Here is a 22,237-nt window from a genome sequence, read left to right on the forward strand (position 1 = left end):
GAGGACTGTCTGAAGGCAGCAGGAGGTGCCTGGACACTGGGGTGACAAGCTGTTTGGGCTTCCTCTTCCTGTGGCTTCCTTTCTGCATTTTGCACAGGGGTCTCTGACCAGTGTAGAAGGTTATGAGCCTGTCCTGTGGCCCAGAGTGGTGGGAAGGACAGATGCTATTCCTGCTGCCTGCTGAGCAAAGGCCTCCTCAGCTAGCTTGTTCCAAATCCACACACATTATATAAAAATGAGAGCTTCTAGCCTTTAAACAGAGAGCAGTGGATAGAGTCCCGCTGAACTCTCTAGCGTCTACCCGTCATTCTGTGCTGAGCTGTCCCTGTGTGAATCCTGTTCCTCGTTGGGAAGGCTGCTGGCTGCCACGCTGGTCTTCTTCCTGCTGCTCTGTGTTCCTGAGGAAGATAGACTATCATGTAAGTGTACATATGTATGTGTGTGTGTGTCTGTAACCCCTACCCCCAAAGGTGGTATCACAAGCATGCGTTATTATGTTTGGCTTTTTAAATTTTTAAAATTTTCTTTGTTAGGAGTTTTGGGGTTCAAACTCAAGTTCTCATCCTTAAAAAGTAGCTCAATGTATGAAGCCAATAGGGAATTGGTATACTTCAGACAAGTGCCCCCAGTGCAGACCTCTTTGCCAGCTGTCTGCAGAATCCCCAAATGCCTCTTTAACTCCCTGGACACGGGCTTGCTCTGTTGTCAGCAGCTCACCTGGCAAGAGCAGGCAGCTTTTTGTGACCAGTGTGTCTCTGAAGAAAGAGTTCTGGAGAGGGCGGTGGACGCTCCAGGAGGGGCTGGGGTAAGGGTGTGGCTTCTAACTGAGGGCAGCTTGACAGATGTAGAGGCTGCTGTATCTTCAAAGGAACAGCTTGTCATTTTGGAATGGTGCTTCTTCCTGCTTTCTTCTTAATTGCTCCAGCTGTAGGCTGTTCAATTCTGCTTCTAGAGGGTTCTGTAGAACTAGGCAACCCTTGGATCTGATTGACAGCTAGAGGTAAGCCTCATCTCTCCAAACTTCTGTTCTCTTTATGTGTATGCCCCACCATTAGTGCCAGAGAAAAAAGTAGTTAGTTCTTAGTGTGTGTGTGTGTGAGTGTGTGTACGTCTTGGCAAGGTGCATGTTTATATGTGTGTGCGTTTACCAGCTCAGGTGTGCTCACGTGTGTAGACCAGAGGGAGGATGCAGTTGGGTCTCTTCCCCATCTCCCCACCTCCCTTTGAGAGAATGTCTCCCAGGGAACCCGGAGCTCAGTGAGGCACGGGGCTGGCAGGGGTCAGGGAGCTTCCGGTATCTGCCTGTCTGTGGCGACGCAGAGGCAGGACACCCCGCTTTTTACTTGGCTGCTGAGGAGCTGAGCTCAGGACCTCACGCTTGCGTAGAAGGCACGTTACCCACTTAGCCAGCCTGCAGCCCTGGTCCACACTGTCATAAAGAATTGGGGTTCACATCCTCTCTCCTGAAAGAGAAAAGACCAGTGGGGAGCACCTTTTGTGTGCTTGTACTCAGGAAGAGAGGTATCCTGTGGACCCCTGTTCCCTGAGTCACCGCTGATGGTGTCAGCTGTGTTCTAAAAGCCAAGTATGAAGTGACACACACTGGGATGGCAGCAGCAGTATGTGGACTGCTCAGGACACGCGGGGCTCACCACTCATCCGGTGTGCTTCCTACTCCGTCATTTCGGCTACCCATGGCAAAAGCAACTTAATGGAGGGAGGCCTTACTTGGCTTACAGTTCCAAGTTATAGTTTGTCATCATGGGGAACCAGTTTCAGGAGCTCGAGGCTGTGTCATGCCCCCAGTGAAGACAATAGTCACATGTGTACACTCAGCTTCCTTTCTCCACTGTGTAGCCGGGCCGTCGGTACCTCCCACACCACCTCTATCCTTCCCAACCCACCAACACAAGGAAGGAGAGAAAGAAGGTTGGAAAGGAAAGGGGGCGTCAATCTCCTTAAACTACTTCCTGTATTTAGGATTGTCGTTCTTTGGAGCAGCAGGAACAACAGCAGGAGCAGGGGAGCAGGAGGAGCAGGAGGAGAGCAGGAGGAGGACCAGGGGAGCAGGAGGAGCAGGAGAGCAGGAGGGGAGCAGCAGGGAGCAGGAGGGAAGCAGGAGAGCAGCAGGGAGCAGGAGGGGAGCAGGAGGAGCAGGGGAGCAGGAGGAGCAGGGGAGCAGGAGGGGAGCAGGAGGAACAGCAGGAGCAGGAGGAGCAGCAGAGGGGAACAGCAGGAGCAGCAGGAGGAGCAGGAGGAGCAGGGGAGCAGGAGGAGCAGGGGAGCAGGAGGAGCAGGTGGAGCAGGAGGAGCAGGAGGAGCAGGAGAGCAGGAGGGGAGCAGGAGGGAGCAGGAGGGGAGCAGGAGGGGAGCAGGAGGAGCAGCAGGGAGCAGGAGGGGAGCAGGAGGGGAGCAGGAGAGCAGGAGGAGCAGCAGGGAGCAGGAGGGGAGCAGGAGAGCAGGAGGAGCAGCAGGAGCAGCAGGAGGAGCAGGAGGAGCAGCAGGGAGCAGGAGGAGAGCAGGAGGAGCAGCAGCAGGGGAACAGCAGGAGCAGCAGGAGGAGCAGGAGGAGCAGGAGGAGCAGGAGGAGCAGCAGGAGCAGCAGGAGCAGGAGGAGCAGGAGGGAGCAGGAGGAGCAGGAGGAGCAGGAGGAGCAGGAGGAGCAGCAGGAGCAGGAGGAGCAGCAGGAGCAGCAGGAGCAGCAGGAGCAGCAGGAGGAGCAGCAGGAGCAGCAGGAGCAGCAGGAGCAGCAGGAGCAGCAGGAGCAGCAGGAGGAGCAGCAGGAGCAGGAGGAGCAGGAGGAGCAGGAGCAGGGCAGCAGCAGATGCCACCTCCACAGCTCCTCTTGGGGCTCTAGCGTTTATCATACACTTGCAGAAACTATCTTCCACTGGTAAAATCACTCCCTAGCTAGAGCATGAGGCAAATCAGTCAGCTGCTGTGGACAATCTGAAGGAGCCCCCTGTTCTATACCTTGGGTTAAAACAAAGATTCACAGAACATTTCTGTGTTTTCACAGAAACCTAAATTCTCAACATAGCACTGTGTAAACATCACTTTGATCTTGTTTGTGTGTGTGTGTCTGTGTGTGTGTTGGTCACATGTGGCATAGCACTAGTGTGTGTGGACGTCAAAGGATGACTTTTGGGAGACTCCTTGTTCTTCCATGCGGCTCCAATCAGACAAGCACATTTACGACTAGCTGAGCCACCTTGTAGGCTCTTCCTCCACTCTCACAGTTCAAATCTTGTGCCTCGTGGATGCTGCGGCCCATAGTAGTGAGTATTCTCAGTCAACGTAGTCACAACAATCCTTCCCAGATAAGCAACAGGCTGCCCTGGCCTGGACAGTCCCTCACTGTCCACCCTTCCCAGGTAACCCTAGCTTACATAGGGCTGACCGTCTCTGCTAACCATCACATCAGGTACTGCACTGACAGCAGCAGGGGAAGTGACATCAGTGACATCAGAGACAGTGCTGCTTCCTGCCCATAGAATGTCACCTGGTAAGAGAGGCAGACATGAGCAACAGCAAAGAAACGTTACGTGTTAGCCAAGTCAAGTGCAAGGCCCCAGGAGACTCCCAGCTTTCCGAGGCACCATCATTCCACAGGCCTCGCATGGCCCAGAGCTGGGACCTGGTGTACTGGGGGCTAGAGCTGATTTCCGGGGCTAGAGCTGGTTTCCAGAGTGGGAAGGTTGCAGACAGGTGGCTGGAGTCTTACGTTCCCATCAGCGCGGCCTCTCCCGGGCCTAGAACTTCTGTCCTCAGATTCTGGATGAATTTTAGTTTGGAAGACTTTCGACTTGAAAGGCAAGCTTAGGTTTCTAGAACCTGCTGCAGATGTCAGAGGCCAAGCATGGTGTTTTGTGTGGACAGCTAGCCCACAGGCTAAAAGTAAAATCTGAGTGTGACACTTACCTTTGTTAACTTGACACAATCTGCAATCCCCTGGGCAGAGCCTTGGGGGATCTTCTGGATCAAGTTGGTCCGTGGCTGTGTCTGCAGGGCTTGTCTTGATTAAGATAAGCGGGGTGGGTGCTCCCACTGTGGGAGGCACAGGGTAGCCTGCACGATGGAAGTGAGGAAGCCTTCTGAACACTAGCGTGCGCCTCATTGCTCTCAGCTCCCGTGAAGGGAATGGCAGCTTCAGGTCCCTGCTGAGGCAGGAAGCTGGGACCCAGAGTGTCCTCAGCTCTTGTCACCAAGCAGCAAGCTGTCAGCTCAGCAGCCAGAGCCTGTCAGGGGCTGGCTCCGACTGCTGGGTCACTCCTGCACTGATGGATTGTAGCCTGGAACTGTGAGCCAACCGCCGCTTCCCCTCCGGGTTGATTCTGTCAGGGTGTCTTATCCCAGGGCGGGAGACAAGGGCTGTGGAGCTGCCGGGCAGGCGAGGAGCGTGCGTGAGGACCTGTCAGATGCTCCGTGCTCAGCCTGGGGTGGCGGCGATCCTCAGTGATTCTGCTGTGGGTGGAGACGGGAAGGTTTTGGACTTGCTCAGCATCGGTGAGCACAAAATGGCGCCCTTCTGGTTCAAGGGGAGACTGTTCTCAAAAATAAGGTAGAGAGTGGCTGAGAAAAGAGACGAGAGCTCTGGAGTGTGCATGAGCGCACACGTGGGTGGGTGCAGATACACAATGAGTGTCACCCCCACCCCCACTTTCCAGGACACACCCTCTCAGCGCCATCAAGTAACAAGGCCACCAAGGGACTAAAACCGCTTATGAGGCGTGAACCCTGGAGGACAGTGGAATCCACAGACCGTTCTGCACCACGGCAGCCACGGCAGCAGGCTGGCAGGTTCCGGCCTCCAGAGGCCTCCAGGCTCAGCCTTCCTCCACTGACCTGACCCTCCTCCTCTCCAGAGAAGGCCACTCTTTGGCCTCCCAGAGGGTGGACTGCTGCAGCTGGGCAACGAGGAACCCCTGCTCACACTCGCTTGCCAGCATAACGGATGTGAATGGCCTCAGCCTGGCCTTGCTGGGGGGAAGGCTGCAACCAGTGTAGCCAAAGGGAGGGTGGAAACCTCTTCTACGCGGCCACCCACTGGTGACCCCTCCAGGTGGAGGAGCGCTGGCACACATGGGCATGGTGTCCCCTAGTGGAACAGGAATTCACTGTCCCCAGGTAGTGGTCTCCGTGAGCATGACAGCGGTACCCAGAATTGACCCCGGGCACGCTGAGCTGCGGCCGGCAGTTTATCCTCCACCTTTCAGTCTCAACCACCTTTTTGCTGCTCCACTAGGCAGCTGTGTTTAATGGTTCAGGGAGCTGCTGAGGGCCTGAAAAGCCTTCAGCAGTGTCATTGTAATTAAGATAACGGCTTCCCTGGGAGAACAGTTTCCAGGCCTCACAGAATCTCTGGCGTCCTGGGACTTTCAGCCAGCGGCTGCCCCATCCAGGTTCTGGGCTCGGAGTCCGGGAATACCCTGCCGGCCATTGCTTGAGGCTCTCTGAAGACAGTGAGAGGCGGGCAAGCCAGACTTCCTCGGTGTCCCCGGCCAAGCCCAGGTCAGCAGTGGAAGAAGGTACTGGTCTGTCCCTGTTAGTGCCAGCCACACCGTGGAGAGGTCAGCGCCTTCGCCATCCCCACTGCCACCAGACACTCCTCATCTCACCAGTCGGTCCAACAAGTGTCGCTTGCTCCTCTTCCCCGTGCTAGGCAGGTGCTTTAACTAGGATGTGGTGTGAACCCCACAGTCTCCTGGAGTGCAGAAGACAGACCCAGAGAAACGAGTGACCGCTGAAGTGCATAGTCATCGGGCAGATCAAGCCGGTGAGGTTACAGGGGTCGAGAGTTTATATAGGAGCTGCAAGTTTCTATTCCTTTAACAAAATACCCCCAGGCCACCCTCTACAGGGCTGCGTGGGGGTCACTGGGTCCTGACCTTTCTACTAGAATAGTGGTTTTCATTGCAGACAAGTTTGCTCTCCATGGGGTATTTGCCTTGCACCCTGCAACCCAGGCTGTGCCCTCAGAGGGGGTCCCCAGCCCTGCCACCCCCCAGGCCAGAGAGAATCTGAGCAAAGTCCACTGTAAGGAAATATGTGACTGGAGCTCACCATTTTGCAGGCTAAGTAAACACAGAAACAGAGGAATGAAGCTCTCCTGTGCTGGTTGCATCCTTGAGTTACTGGGTCCATGAGCTGTCAGAGCCAAGATGATGTTGGCTGAGAAGCTGTGGGAAACGTGGGGAGAGGGGCTGCTTCGAGGCCAGGCGTGGAGGGCAGTGGCCAGCACCCTGTGGGTGGTCCAGTCCCTGGCTGCAGGTGGCTCTGCACGCCTGGTCCTGCTTATGCACCAGGCCCTCGTTACCCCAGGAGACAGCTTCTGCACGCACAGAACAGCGTGGGAGTTTAATGATCTCGGGTGATGGTGGTGCATCTCCTAATTCCTTTCCTCTCCCACAGAGACTGCAGTCCCCACAAGCCACAGCCCCACCTCTTCTCTGTGAGTTCTGGCTGTGGGCTCCCATCTTCCTAAGTGTTTGCTCCAAGCCCCTCATCCAGGAGTGCACTTGAGTAAAAGCAATGGCGTGCGAACGACAGGCCTGCACCGTTCTGAGGCCGGGGAAGTCAGGACCTCACGGAAATAACCGACATGGCTTGCTGGGATGGAGCTGTGCATGGCGCATCTTTAGAGCTCCCCAAAGATTCCACTGTGTGGCTGGGGTTGGGCCGCTCAAATAACGAGGTGCTCGGCCAGCAAAGAGCTGTGCAGTTTTGTACATACAGGCACACAAATATATGGACATTTTTTCAGGCCAGAGAAAGGTCTGGTGTCTTCTGCTCTCCCAGCTAGCCTCTTTCCCTTCTCCGTTCTACCAACATGTCTATATTCCGATCCACTGGCCTGTGGCAGACGCATTACCCATCCCAGCCTCTTAACTTTCCTGTGCCTCAGTTTCCACATCTGCCAAACGGGAAAATGAATCGTACCTTCATAGTTGCCCAAGTGAATAGAGTGTGGCCACTTCTTCCTGAATGAGGCTCTTTGACCTTGCACAAACCTTTCCTATGAGAACCACCTCTCTCTGTCTCTGTCTCTGTTTCTCTGCCCCCGCCCCCTTCTCTCGGGGAGGGAACGCAGTCCTGTCTTCCGGTGGTCTCTGGGGTCTGGGAAACGCGGGACCCGGCTGCTTGGCCTGCACCAGGAATAGACTCAAAGTTAACTTGGAGACTGTCCCTCGGGAGGGCTGGAGTGAGCGCGGAGCCAGCAGCAGCCTCGGAGGATCTGTGCAAATGCTGGTGCCAGGGAAGATGCTGCGGCCAGCGCGCTCGCTCGGGAGGCGGGACCTTGGCAGCCGGTTCCTGCTGCTTCTCCGCAGCTCCGCAGCTCCGCAGCTCGCGCCAGTCGGCAGCTCTGTGGTCCAGGGGCCCAGGCTCTGACTCGCGGCCGTGCTGCAGAGTCGAGCCGCCTCCTCCAGCCGCCACCATGCACCTATCACGGTCCCCGGGCGCATTGCCGCGCGCTCCTCCCACCTGCACGCGCCAGTCCAGCCTGCGACCGCCCCGGCCTGGACAGAGCCTTTGAGTCGCCTGAGCCCCCCTCAGCTCCAGCCGGAGGACGGTAAGGGCTTGAGGGGGCTGGGGGCGGAGGCACCGGGCCTGGAGACACTAGGGCAGGCTGGCATCCATGTGTTCTTCCTGTAAAATTGAGGCAGCGATGGCACGGAGCTTGATGCAAGCTCGGGCTCACTGGCAGACTTGTGTGTATATGTGACACTGAAGGAAGTTCTGGGTGGGTAACAGCGCACAGGCATGAGGATTACACATCAGATGGACACGGCGCATGGTTCAAAGAACACCCCGAGCTAGAGAAAATAACAAGTCAAATTCTGAAACCAACTCGGAGCATCCTGCTGCAGCAGCTCCTGCAGTGTGGGCCCAGGACTGCCCGGCTCAGCCAGCGGTGACAGCCGAGGGGGGGGAATGCGGGGGTGGGGGGTGGGGGATGGGGGTGGTGGGGTGGTGCTGACGTCCCCTGCTGCCATGATTCTGGTCATGCCCGGGGCTGGGCAATCAACCTTTTCTCTGGGGGCGGAGGTGGGGGAGAGAGGGGGTCGCTGTGCTATGATGTGTGTGCATGTGCCTGCACTAAGCCAGCAGGGTAAAGGCGCAGAAAATATGGCATTTGAGGAACTCCCTGCCCCTCCTCCCCGTCCAGGTTCAGCTCATGGATTTCTATTTTAGGGGAAGGGAGTCAGCTCTCAAATAGTGGAAAGTAAATCAGAAGAAGGCTCGCGTCAATCTTTCTCACTTTTCTATTTGCTCAACCAACTTAAACTTCTTTGCTCTATGTCTATGGCACAGCTTCCCTTGTTTGGATCTCCTTCATGTCCTGTGCCCTGGGCTAAAGGGATGGGGACAGGCTTTAAGGATGTGGGTTGACAGGCCTTGCTCCAGTCAGCTCTGGGCTTCCCAGGGCCGCTCCTGCCCATTTTATGAATGTGGGGAATTCTTGTTGCACGGCTGAGTTATATACATGCTCATTATGGCCGTTCCTGTATAATGAAGTTTTTCAGTAGATTTAGCTTTGGGCAAGGCATATAGCTGAGTGGCAGAGCTGAAAAAGCCCAAACAAACAAAACCAAAACTGTTGTCTGTTTACCTGTCAGTCATCCATCCAGTCTTGCGGGTGCTCCATGTATCTGCCCCATCTTTTTCAGCGTTTCTTCTTTAAAAACAGTTTGAGTGACAGGCACATTTGCTTCAAATAGATCATGTAAGGACCGGCTGTGCAGAGGCCTGTTCTCTGTTTCTTCAGTTTTTGTTTTCCCTTCCCAAGTCGTTCATCTGAAAGGCTAATAAAAAAAAGTCTGATTTGAGGGAGAGGCTGTTGACATCAAGTCCCGGAAGTAATTGAGGAGCAGCTCCTTCCTTTTGTCTGTCCCTCCCCCTTCCCCAGCTTGACCCAGACAGTTGTTTCTTTATGAGCGCCCCTCTTAAGCATCCCTTCTTCTGTGGGTTTGGGCAGATGCTCTGGATAAACAGGGGGCATCTCTGAATATGGATGTGATGAGATGGTGTCCTGGCAGGCTCGGCCTTCTCCTCTCAGCTGGGCTCTCCTGCTGCCACTCGCTGGTTACAGAAAGTGGATGGGGCAGGTTCAGATCGGCGCAGGGACCCTAAAACTCCCAGAGAGCAGTTCTGCCTTCCTGGGTCTTGGCAGGCTCAGGAGCTTGCCCGCCTGTCCTGTGTGTGTGTTTAGCTGGGCATCCAATACGATTCTTCTGGGTTTTCTGTCAGGTGTTGTGCTCGTTTTTAAACTCTCTTTCATCTGGGGAATTTAGGCTTCTACCTCCCCTTCACCAACCCTTGAACCCTAGGAGAGAAAAGGGAGTGGGGAGAGGGGGCACAGGCCCCTCTACTTCTTCCAGCTGCTGAGGCTGAGGGGTTCTTTAAAGGCTGTCCCAATCTCTGTCAACAGCAGATGCAGCCAGCAGTCTCCTCCAAGCTGCTGCGGTGAAACGTTTCTCCGTCTGTCTCCAAACTGCCACACCGCTGCACGCCAAAACCACACCACACTTTCTCTGGGCTCTCATATTTATATCCTCAGAACCCCAGACCACCCCCTCTCCATGCTGCATGAGGTAGGCCCCTCCCAGCTGGCAGAGACCACACCCTGCACGACACAGTTATCAGCAATTATTACAATCTAAAATCCAAACTAAAAGCCCACACTTGGGGCTAAAACAAACACACATTTACATGGCGTAACTGAGTTTACAAAGAAACCAGAACTTCCATTACAGTCAGGGCTAGATCCTGGTCCTGAGTGCCACTCACAGATCCCAGTGTCCTTGAACAGCTGCCTGCTCCTGGGCATCCTCTGTCCCCAGTGGGTGAGGACATAAGCTGCCATGCATGCTCTCTTCCCTGGCTATACACATCAGCTGTCAGAAGCTTACTGCATTGCCCCGGGCTCCACCCTGGGTTGTGTGAGCAGTGTGTGTGTGCGCGCGAGCACGCACACGTGGTGGGGTGGGGCTGGGGACTGGCCGAGCATACATACCGATGACTTTTCTTTTCCAACAGGGAAACACCTGGCTGGCAAGGGTGCTTTTCACTCTCCAATTTCAGGCTTCCGCTGGCTAGGCTTGGGGCTGGCCCTTGTCAGGCTTTGTGGCTGCCTCCTCCAGCTTTGCCTCTGGTAAGAGAAGTGTCTGAGCCTATGGCCAAAGCTGCAAAGTGAGCGAGTGGGTAAGAAGGGCAGTTTAAAACCAGGATCGGGAATAATGTCACCAGAATGAACCCCCAAACAACTGATGGCCAGCTGTCCTGCCAGTGTTGGGAGGTGACGTTCCAGGCCCGTACCATCTGGTCTAGATGCCAAGTTAACATTTCAGATGAACCCAGGCCATTATAATTTCAATATAGTAATAAAACACACCCAGTGGTGCCGAGAAAGACCCGAAAGACCAAAGTAGGGAGGGAAAGAGGAAGCACCCTGACTCCTTGAAATCTGCTGCACTCCCGTGACAAGGTCTAACGTCAGTGGGCATGTCACAGTCTTTATAACTCTTCTGAACAGATGACCATCCAGACAAACCTGCTCTGGGGTGTAAGCTGACCGCACTGTTATTGAGCAGCTAGTGAAATTTCCTGCTGGGCACAGCACTGGTTAGCCATTTGTAAACCATACCTGAATATTCAGCCACAGGTAAGACAATAACAGCTTTTGACAAAACTGTGCCAAGTGAGGACATGACTGCACCAAGGTATGATGGGGGAAGTTTTTGTTGTAGATACGGGGTGTACAGCCAGAGGCGTCTGGAAGGGTCCAGGACAGGAGAGAAAGTTGTAGACTAAACGTGATCGGTAGCCTGAACTGAGCCATAAGAGGAGAGAGGTGCAGGGTCAGGGGGTGGTGATAGAGGAAGAGGAGAGGAGGAGATGCCAGGGGGCGCCTGGCTGGCACGGCAGGGTTGTACAGGAAGGAGAAGCTGGGGGAGGGAAGCCCACGAGCCAGGGAAGGGCAAGGTGGGGTCAGGAGAGCTGAGCAGCCTCAGGAACTGAGCCTGGAGGCCAGTGTGTGCTTCAGCACCCCAGTAGGCAGCCCATGTAGCCCCTTGTTTCTTTTGGACCTGACAAAAATAACGCCATGTGGAGCTGAAAACCAAGATCAAGGGTTTAAAGATTTCATCCAGACTTTTTATCTCAGATCTTGAATTCTATCCCCACCCGGAACAGGAGCTAGACATCATTTGGGCTAAGCAGGGGGACGATGTTGTTGATTACTCTCTGATTCCCTGTGTCCTCACAGAGAGAGTGACCCAGGCGGATTACCTCAAGCCTATGCTTGCTTCTCCCCATTGACATCACAGAGTCGTGGTCCTCACCCTTCCTAACACTGGGCCATTTAATACAGCTCCTCATGTTGTGGTGACCCCCAAACAAAATTGTCTGAGTTGCTTCTTAAGTGTAATTTTGCTACTGTTAGGAATTGCAATGTAAATACACAACATTCAGGGTATCTGATATTTGACACCTGTAAAAGGTTCGTTCAACCCCCAAAGAGGTCGAGACACAGGGGTTAAGGACAGTACCAGAGATGCCTTCCGAGTGCATGTAAGGACTACATGGTCCTGGGTGTCCTGTGGCACCAGCAACAGTGATATTGCAACCATCATTCACCTATTATTCTCTAAACTAAATTTTGCTTGAGCATGAAACAAAATAAAAAGCTTCTCAAATTACAAAATAATTTGATTTTAAGAGTAATTGCTAATTGGCATGGCATATATTTTGGGGCACAGTAGAATGACTGAAATAGAGGACAGACTTTGGGGAACAGTGGTGAGAGTGTGCCACCACACCTGGGTCTACGTAGCTTTGGGTTCTCTGTGTCCCTTTCAGCATCACTGCTCAAGGCTGTCTTGCCTCTTTCTTGCAAGTCCTCATTTCTCTGCTCCCTAGGGGTGTTTTGATTGCCATGCCTTCGCTCTACAAGTCTGTCTTTGAGCTCTTAGGTCTCCTGTCATTTCCTGTGTCTGCTGCATTTTGCTGACAGAGTTCTCAGTTTCTCTGGGGAGCAGAAAATTTATTGGTCTCACCTTTAATTCACTTCTGGGAGTTCCTCCTTCCAGATTAGCTGTGCCGTCATTCTTGTTTAACAATGGACAGTCACCTGTCTGGCTCCCTCTGTAGAGCCTGCTCGTTATGCCTGCCTTTTATGTGGATTTATTGAGTTTTTCTCAGAATTTGCATAGGGACCTGAGTATCACAATCTGCTTCTTGTCCCAGGCTATGAAAAAAGGGGAGACGCTGAGCTGTGTAGTAACCGCGCCTGGAAGGGTGCTTTCCTGGTGCTCTACTAGGATGTGTTTTCAAGGCTACGCAGGTCAGGGAGGAACCAATTTTATTTTTCTTAGAATTGTAAGAATTTTGAGAAATATTTCAGACAGGTAGAAAAGTCAGAGCAGCAGAAGAGCTGTGTGTGAGTGTGTTTCTGCCGGTTGGTGACACCTGCTCATCATGTACATGGTGAGATGGTAAAAGGTGAGTCACTGTAAAGCATCATGAGGTTCATGGGCATCCAGTTTCCCTCTGTTCTTCTTTGTAATTTGCGGATTCATTTTTGTCCTCTATATAAAGTTCAAGTTCACTTGTCAAGTTGAGTTAAAAATTTTGTCAGTTTTCATGACTGTTGTTCTATCAGGATGTAATTTGTTGATCTCAGAGTAAATACAACATTTATTATTATTATTATTATTGATTATTGTTTTTTCAGGGTTGTATTTTTCAGACAGAGTCTTGCTATATAGCTAAGGCCGGCCTCAAATTTTTGATACTTCTGTCTTGGTTTCCTTGGTTCTGGGATTATAGAGCCAACATGGCTCAACATGCTCAGTTTCCAAATCGTTTGCAATTTGCACAGTGTTCTTGCTAATGTCATTCTGGCCTGGGCTCACAGCCAGAGCCTCCCGCTGCTCCATTGTCATCTCTCTCTGCACATTCACTAGTGCCTCAGCCTTTGTCTCCCACGAGTTTAACCTATTGTGAAGGGCCACGAGCAGTTGTTTCGTAGAATCTCCTCAGTTTGAGTTTGCCTGACATTTCTCATCATTAGAATGGAGTTATGAGCCAGGCGGTGGTGGTACACTCAGGAAGCAGAGGCAGGCAGAGCTCTGTGAGTTCGAGGCCAGCCTGGTCTACAGAGTGAGTTCCAGGACAGCCAAACAAAAAAACTGTCTCAAAACAAATAAACAAAAAACCAAAAGAATGAAGTTATTAATTCTTATTAATAATACTGCAAAGACTTAATAACCTGGTTTTATTCTTATTCGTTCTAATGCTCATATGTAGCATGTCTTTAAATTTAAAAAAATTAAATTTTACTATTTTTTATGTTTGTGTGTCTCTTTGTGAGTGCATGCCATGGGTATACATGGGTATTTGATCAATTTCTATGCTTTTCATTTAAAGTGTAGGTTAGTTTAATTTGTCTAGCATTGAATCTGTGATGTGCTTCTGTAAGAAGAATAAGATTCTGCATCTATGGCTTCCTCCAGAGACAATTGGCTTTTAAACATGCTAAACAAATAGTAGGAGAGAAGAAACAAAGAGCTGACTGTGTGCTGCCTCCTGCTGGAAGAGTGGAGGCTGTTCTGCTTCCCCGGGAGGGCAGAGGTGGCTGAGATGAGGCAGGAGCTGATCCCCAAGCAGTGACCCCAGGATCCCTAGGTACAAAAGAGGCAGAGACACATTTTATAGCCAGCCATTACAACAGACTCACTCCAGAAAAGCTTTGGCCACTTCCAGCCATCATCGATTAGATGTCGACCTTATATGAAGCTCGCTGTAAGCCAGCTGGACAAGGAAAAAAGTGTGTGTGAGCCTTTGTGGGGTGCCGGAGAGCTTCCTTAGAGGCATCAAGGCTTTTGATATAATGTCTGTTTTTATTGATGACCTTGCCACTCTGGCGAGGCCACAATACTGTAAAGCCAGAAAAACCCAAGGGTGACTTGTCTGTGTTCTTTGTTGTTTATTTGTTTATTTATTTATTTGTTTTTTGAGTCGGGGTCTCACTCTGTAGGCCAGACTGGCTTGAACTCATTACTTTGTGGTCTAGGCTGGCCTCAGATTTGTGTCTCAGCCTCCTGAGTGCTGGGATTGCAGGCGGGAAGTAGCAGCCTAGTTCCTGTTTGTGTCTTAAAGAGTCTGAAAGCTGGGTCAGTGAAATGGCTTCAAGAGTTGAGTGCACCTGCCAAAATACAAGCCCAGGGACCTGAGTCCAAGCCCTGGAGTCCCCAGAAAGATGGAAGGAGAGTCCACAGAACCATCCTCTCTCCTCTGCATGTGCAGCATAGCACACGTGTCCACATCACACACGCCACACACACAATGGGAATAATGGTAATTAGACAGCCTCTTCTAGCCTCTGCAGGCTCCAGCCGTGCGTGTGTTGCACAGACATACAGAAGAAATAAAGGAAAATAAAACCAAATAAAACAACAGCAACAGCATAGACATGTAGAGTTTGGACACCCGGAGTCTGGCCCAGGAGTGGAAATTGGCGTTTTTGGCTCTCAGTGACACTGGGGACTTCCCAGAGCCAGGCAGGGAGGAATGTGGGGTCAGGGTTAGCGACTCAAGGTGAGTGCATCTTTGTTTTCATCTTCCACTCCCCCAGGGGCCTCTCTGCCCACTCTGCTTTCCCCACCTATTGTGTGTGGAGCCCACGTGCTGGTGATTTATGAGAAGTGTGGGGCCATCTGCGCCTCTTGATGCACCTAGGGCATGTCTGAGGTGCAAACCTGTTGGATACCTGTGGTGTTCCCCCATCCCTGCCCCTCTCCCTCCCTTCCTCCCTCCTCTATCCTTTCCTCCCACCCTTCCTCCCTCTTTCCTTTCCTCCTTCCCTTCCTGTCTCCCTCCCTTCCTCCCCCTCGTCTTTCTTCTCTCCCTCCCTCCTCCTCTCCTGTCCTCCTTCCCTCCGGTGTCCTTCCTTCCTTCCCTCCCTTTCCCCCTTCCTCTCTACCTCCTCCTCTCCTTGTTTCCCTCCCTCTCCCTCCCTTTTTCTTTCTCTCTCTCTCTTTCTTTTTCTTCCTCCCTCCATTTCCCTCGCCTTCAGTCTTCCAGCTCCATCAGTATCAGCCCCTGGAATGGGTGTACTGCAATGCGACCAGGATGCCATCAGGTTAACTTTGGCTCCAGCTCGGGCTCTTGCTGATTTTCTGGACTCATTCTTGGTTGTCTTCTCTTTTGTTTTGTTCCGTCTGTTCAATGCTTCTAGTCTCCATCATGCTCTAGCTTCAGTCCCACGAAGTCTCTTCCGTCACCCTCAGCTATGGTTAGCCCTTTCTCCTGGCGGCTGATGCCATGGCTGCACTATATTGCTCTGCTCTGCCTTCTCCCGAAGCACCAGACCCTCCGGCTCCCCCGCTGTGGTAGAAGCTCCTCTCTGCTCACCGATGGAAGTGGATGAAATAGCCTAGTACCTCAGCCTCTTCCTCTGTGTTCTTTTTTGTGTCCTATATCCTGTGACATATACATTGGTTTATCCCATGTCTTGTCCAAGTATGTTTATTTATAATCCTTGGAGCAAGGCCATGTGGATGAAAGTTCCCTGGGAAAGGAACACATCTACCAGCATCTGACCGGAGTGACTGGTCAGAACTTCCTGACTGTGTAGAGTTGGAATGTTGTAGACCAAGAGCCAAAATTATTTAACATCATCACTGGTCCTCTTAATGGAGTTTATCACTCATCTCTGTGTCTAACCTAGCATCTGTGACCACCAGGTAAAACCTTTGGAATATATGAACTGAAGAGACCACTGGCTTCCACCAATCCAAAGCTAGAATGTTATGAACTAGCATCTGAAACGTGGAGCAGAGAGTTCTCCACTCAGCTGTAAACCTGCCATCCCCAGCAATCGCAAAAGCGTTGGCTTGTGATGTTTGTTTTTGTACTGCGACTACAGAGTGCACATAGCCACCTCCACACGGGAGCATGTTGTCTGGGACACTGTGTCCGTATTCCTTCAGCCACGCTCACTCGTGTGTGGCTCAGAATAAACTCTCTTATTCTCTTTGAAGTGAGAGCTGTGTTCTATGCCAGCAGCCAAATGGATGCTAAGCTTTCTACATATGTGCTGGAAGATATTTGAATCATAGCTTTACTTTTTGCATATTAATTTAGTTGGGTATTCATTTTCTGTTTGGTAACTACTTCCCTGTAGCATTTTGAAAGTATCGTTGGCTTTTCTTGTTGACCGTAGGAAGCTGCTGTTTGTCTCCTTGTCCGTTTTCTTGTAGGTATTTTTCCTTTCCTCGGCAGGTCTTCGGGCTCAGTGCGGATGTGCCCTGGTGATAGGGTGCAGCTTTGACCTAAGGACTCACATTTCCAATTATGCATAGTCACAGTAAACTCTTCCTCACACCTGTCCCTGTTTTCCCATCCCTTTTCTCAGCAGTGTTCATCAGGGCTGCTGATCCTCTTTGTCCGTCCCTCTGCCTCACGCAGGTATAGGGGTGAGACAGTTACTTGAGCCATGAACATGGCTCTTCTTCCAGCCCCAGCCCTCTGGCTCTGGGAGGAGTGGAGAGGCAAGCCCGGAGCTCCAGGTTCATGCTGGGGATCATCTTCCTTGGAGCTCCTATTTCCTGCCTGTGTCCACTCTCCTCTAACCTGGACGTTAATAGTGAGATGTTAACACCAGGGCCTCACTTTACCACTTCTGCTGACCCCATGGCCTGCGTGAAAATCTGATACTTCCAGTGTGCCTCTTCTGGCCTTGTGTATGAAGGGATTTGCCTACAGTTGTGTCCTTCATGTGCTGCTTGGAACTTTGTGGATTTGCTTTTGGAGACAGGGTCTGGAACTCACTCGTAGGATGTCTTGAACTCACGGTGATTTTCCTGCCCCAGTCTTCCAAATGTGTGATTTCATGTAGGAATCACCATGCCCGCCTGGCCTGAACTTTGTTTTCATTTTAGCATGAACAGCCGAGAAACAGTAACTCCACACACATTAGGATGACAGTGTTTGCTGAGGTGATGTGTCAAAAGGTCCATGTTCCCATCTGTGTGGGTATGCAAGGAAGCAGCCAGCCTCCAGCACAGCTCCTCAGGAGCTGCCCATCTTATTATTTATTCTTTAGGTGCAATATCTCGTTGGCCTGGACCTTGATGATTTGGCTGGACCGGCTGGCCAGTAAACTGCAGGTGTCCTCCTGTCTCCACCACCCTAGCACTGGAAGTACGAGACAGGATCTCACCTTGCAGTCAAGGCTGCTGTGAACTCTACTTCAGCCTGTGAACTCTACTTCCTCCTACTTCAGCCTCCTGAGTTTTGGGGATTGCAGGCCTGTGCCACAAAACTTGGCTGAGTAATGAAAATTCTTGAGGCTATGTGTGCATTTCCCTGTGAAAGTAATTTTAAATATACCTAAGAGAGTGTACCTGAAATTCTGAATGCTTTCTTGTGTAATCTGCTATTGTGGATTTACTTTTTTGACTTCACTTATTATCTCTCCCCCCTCTCTTCCTCCCTTTCTCCTTTCCTGTTTCCTTTCTTCCTTCAGACAAGGTTTCATTATCTAGAGGGCTGATTTCAAATTCAAGCTCTTCCTTCCCCAGCGTCCCGAGCCCTGGGACCACCATTCCTGGTTCCGACTTTCCTTCTTTATAAGTAGTTGGAAGTTTTGCTCTTATGAAGCTTGTTGCAAGTGCTCCCTGTGGCCGGAACGACAGCTTCTTTAGTCCGCAGTGGCCGTGCTGGTGTGTGGAGGTGTGCGGAGGTGTGCACACTCACAGTGGTACTCACTGAAGGTGAAGGCAGCTGGAGTCTGAGGGGAGCCCACAACTCACTCATTTTTACATAAAATGAGGATTCCTTCCCTTGACTATTTTTTTTGCATGTGTCTATGTGTCATGTATGTGTGTCTGTGTGTGTATGTCTATGCATCTGTGTGTGCTCACATGTGCGTGTTGAGAACAGAAGCTGATTCTGGTTGTTTTCCTCAATTACTCTCCATTTTATTTTGCTGGGGTGGGTTCTCTTGTTGGGCTTGGAGCTCGGGAGTTTGGCTGCTCTTTCAGAGGACCCAGGTTTGATTCTCTGTACACACATAGCGACTCACGATTGTTTGTGACTCGTTCCCAGGGAACCACTGCCTTCTGGGTAGTTAGGAGTCTCTTCTGCCCTCTCGGGCCGGGGTTACAGGTGAGCCACCATGCTCACCCCGCCTTCACAGAGGCGCTGGAGAGCTGAATTCTGACATCGCAGTTCTTCAGCACCGGCGTTAGCTGTGCTCCCAGCTCCTCACTCAGCCAGTTTTTAAACAAGTAGAACACATATCATCAGTAAGTTCCTTTCACAAAATTCTCTTTTCATAGGAAAATGGTCCCAGCTTGTTCTGTCAGCCAAAGCAGAAAGCCAGACACCTGTGAAAACACAGGCGGCCCCTTCCTACAAAAGGGAGGACTTTCGAACGCACCTATCAATGTTTAACAATCTTAACAAGGTTGTAAAATGTGTTGTATGTTGGCTGTGAATCATTTCGCAGTGAAATCTGTAGATTCCCTGGCAACATCATTTTCAGTGCAAGCCACGTGTTTGCAGCCAGGCTTAGAGTGACATGAGTGTGAGACGCTAAATCAGAGATGCTGCAGGGGGCAGCCGCAGTCTCGGGTTCTGTCTGAACTCTCTGACAGGTGGTTCCTTGTCGTTTCCAGCCCTGAGAGGTAAGAGGGGGCGAGAGGCAGACGCCAACACAGGGTGGGATACAGCCCTGAAGGCAGTTCTGTGCTGTGTCTGTAACCACTTATCCTCTGGCAAATGTCACTTCATACTGTATGGTCTCCTCCCAGAGATGAGGACGTAGGGGCTGGGTCAGCAGTGAGAACACTGACTGCTCTTTCAGGGCCCAGGTTCGATTCCCAGCACATACGGTGATTCACAGTGGTCTGTAACTTCAGCCCAAGGGGGTCTTCTGCCTTCTCCTGGCCTCGGTGGGTCCCGCACACATGTGGCATGCAAACATAATGCAGGCAACACACACACGCTCATACACATATGCGCACACATGCACACGAATGCACACATGCACCCCTGCCCCAAATATGTATAGGTTGAAGAAAAGAAAGCCCAGTGGGGAAGGAGGAAGCACACCGGGACAGAGGGGTGTGTTTCTGTGGGCAGAACTCCCCCGAGGCGGCTGAGCCCGGATCACTAAGAAGGCGTGAAAACACCGTGCCACAGAAACGCCGACAACAGGTATAATCGGGGCTAACTTTCCGGACCCACAGATTGCTCTGGAGACTAGCTGCTGCGCTTTTCCATGAGAAGCCTGAGCGATGGAGTGCTGGGCTCAGGGGAGGCCATCTTCCTCATCAGGCAGTGTTTGTAGTGACTGGCATTCCCACCCATCAGACTCCAGGAAGGTTTGCTTTGGCCATCTTTCTTGTGCTTTGTCGCCTGGTAATGAGGGACCGTGAACGTGAGAGTTTCAATAGTATTTGCTGCCGCAGTGATAAGGTAGTCCAGGTGGAAGGGAGGGGTCAGTTTGAAATGGTGACTTTGTGCTGTGCATGATGCTGATTTTCCTGGCTTCTACTGAACCAGTTCAAGCTAGCTAACAGGGTACTTGCTAGGGGCACCTTGGTAAGTCTTAAACTGTGATCTTGGTGCAAATAGTTGAAATCAACATGAATTTATGTGCAAATACAATTTTAAAATACGTCTCTAGAATAGTCTGTTACAGCTGGCTTTCTTAAATGGTCAACAAAGACGTAAGTAAGGCTTTCACTGAGGTTTTCCAACAGCCCCTTCTCCTTTTCTTCAATGCCTCAAGCACACTGGGTGAGCAGTCTGCCGACAGGCCGTCCCCCATCACTGCATGAACGAGGAACTTTGCAGCTGCCCTGATTTGTACATATTATGACACTAGACATGCTGTTTGCCAAGGATAAAGCTTATAATTCGGAAACCAAGCTTCAAAATGTGCAGATTGTTTTCAGGAAATATCTACTCATATGTGCAAAGTTCTTTTTAGTTTTTAAATCCCTTTCAACATATTTGCTTTATTCTGCAAATACATTCTTATAATCCCCTATCATCCTTCTTACTTCAAGCTTGAAGATACAGAGGCTCAAGGTTTTAAGAAACTTGATTAAAGTCAAACAGTTAGAATGGTCAAGGTGGAGGGGGGCACAGAACACTCTCTTCTGAAATGGTTACTAGATAAAGGACTGTCTTTGTTACTTTTCTATTGCTATGAAAAGGCACCAGGACAAAATCATTTAATTGGGGGCTTGCTTACAGTTTCAGAGGTGAGTGCATGACCATCAAGGTGGGGTATGGCAGCCAGCAGGCAGGCATGGTGGTGTAGTAGCGAGAGCTTACTGAGAGCTCATATCATATCCTCAAGTTGGAGGCAGAGAGAGAGAGGGAGAAAGGAGAGAGAGGGGGAGGGGGAGGGAGAGCAATAGAGAGAAGAAAAGAGAGAGAGACTAGGCCTGGTGAGGGCTTTTGAAACCTCATAGCGAGTGACACACCTCCTAATTTTTTCCAAAACAGTCCCACCAACTAGGGACCAAGCATTCAAACATCTGAACCTACGGGGACTCTTCTCATCCAAACCACAACGAACACCTCAGTGACAACAATGTCGACAGGATCATGCCATATCCCAGAGAGGTGGGAGAAACAGCTGTGTTGAGGGGGCCGTATGATGCAGGAGCCCCTCAGAAAAAACCCTTTGTTCAGAGGAAGCCAGGTGGGGATCCTGGTGTCTGGTATCCTGACCTTGTCTTTGTAATTCTGCTATTTATTATTATTTTTTTAACCACTGGCCAGACCCAAAGAACACTGGCCAACAGAAAACCTCCAAAAGTCCAGCAAGTGGGGAGGGTGGTGAGCAAATACGCAGGCGAATCTTGAGGACGCAGCAGGGTAGGGAGAAGGGCCTCCTCAAGCAGCTCATCCCCTGCTTGGGGGCTTCCCCTTCAGAACTGTGATTTTAGGCATTGTGTGTTTTCCCACCACAGCTGAGCAACTGGAGGAACCTGCTGTTGAATGACCCTCTTCTCTGATTCATTCCTTCTGGCCCTGTAACGGTCTTGCCAGGTTCCCCTTGGTTGCGGCTCTCCCTGCATGCTGTGCCATTACCCATCAGGCCGTCATGGCCTCCCTGTCCCTACTGGTTGGCTTTCTAGAGTAGCTTCCAGTAAACATCTCCGAGTGTGACCACTCTGGCCTGTCCCTGCCCACTGGCTTTGGGTCAAACCCCTTACCCCAGCCCAGGGGTCAGATATGTACTCACACTGCCCTTCAAGAGAGGGTCACTGTTCTCCGAGGGGTAGTGGTCCTTGGCTGTGCTCTTAGTCTTAGATGAGGCTTGGGATGGCAGCAATGAGCTTGGAGTAAGGCTCTTATTCTTGGGACTCTCCAGTCCTCCCATGGAGAGTAGACCTCCGTTTACAGACGAGAAGGCTATTGCCCATAAGGCCTATGAGAGGTGGGCCACAAGGAGCAGAGCAAGCTGGCATCCCTGTGGGTGCTACTGTATTGAAGCTGGAAGAGCCACATTTACCCTTTGCCCTATCCTCTATGTGCTGAGGGATTCAGGCTTCAGGTGAGGATCTACACACCATGCTGGGATGAAGCTGGGATGGGAATGAAGTTTGTGTGTGTGTGTGTGTGTGTGTGTGTGTGCATGTGGAGATCAGAGCTCAACTCCAGGTGTTGTTACTCCTGCCAAGAACTCACCATTGGCTGGACAGCTTAGCTAGTGAGCCCCAGGGATCTGCTCTGAAGCGTGCGCCACCATGCCCAGCTTCCTTCGGAAGTTAGAGCTCATGTCCTGTGCTTGCACCAAGAGAGGCACCTTTTGGGCAGTATTCTGAAAATTGTTGGTTTATTCCACCTGAGCTGCATCCTAGGACTCCTTATCTGAGTCTGCTTCCTTAACATAGCACATTCATGGTGGGAACCAGAGCAGGTTTTGGCATGTAATTGACTAAGTTATAAAATATTGCACGAGTCATTGTGCAAAGCCATGGTGACCAAGGGTTCTGCCAGCCTCCAGCCTTTCACCAAGAGATCTGTGGTTTGGACTGGACTGAAAGAGCAAACCCAGTTTTCTTCCTGCAGCCCCTTTTGTGACACACAGGAACATGAACTGCACTGTGGGAAAAAATCAAATCTGTGACCAAATGAATTCTGACGGTTCTGTAGAAGATACCACATTGTCAGAGATGTAGTTTCAGTTGTGATACAAGTATTAGCA

The 22,237-nt window shown here is 51.2% G+C and overlaps 1 protein-coding gene across 12 annotated transcripts in view; it reads left to right on the forward strand.

Moving 5' to 3' along the window:
• Positions 1-22,237, forward strand: part of B3galt5 (beta-1,3-galactosyltransferase 5) — a 71,675-nt gene that overhangs the window by 34,634 nt on the left and 14,804 nt on the right. The window contains exon 1 of one of the 12 annotated variants that reach the window (XM_021651565.2): positions 7,378-7,570. The exons of 10 other annotated variants lie outside the window; for them this stretch is intronic. The gene's annotated coding sequence lies outside the window, so the exon portion shown is untranslated. Of the gene's footprint in view, positions 1-7,377; positions 7,571-10,132; positions 10,154-22,237 lie in introns of those variants that run through there. One more of the 12 variants, XM_060370833.1, reaches the window with a different exon arrangement.

Source organism: Meriones unguiculatus, chromosome 17 (genome assembly GCF_030254825.1).
Source record: "Meriones unguiculatus strain TT.TT164.6M chromosome 17, Bangor_MerUng_6.1, whole genome shotgun sequence".
Lineage (NCBI taxonomy): Eukaryota > Metazoa > Chordata > Mammalia > Rodentia > Muridae > Meriones > Meriones unguiculatus.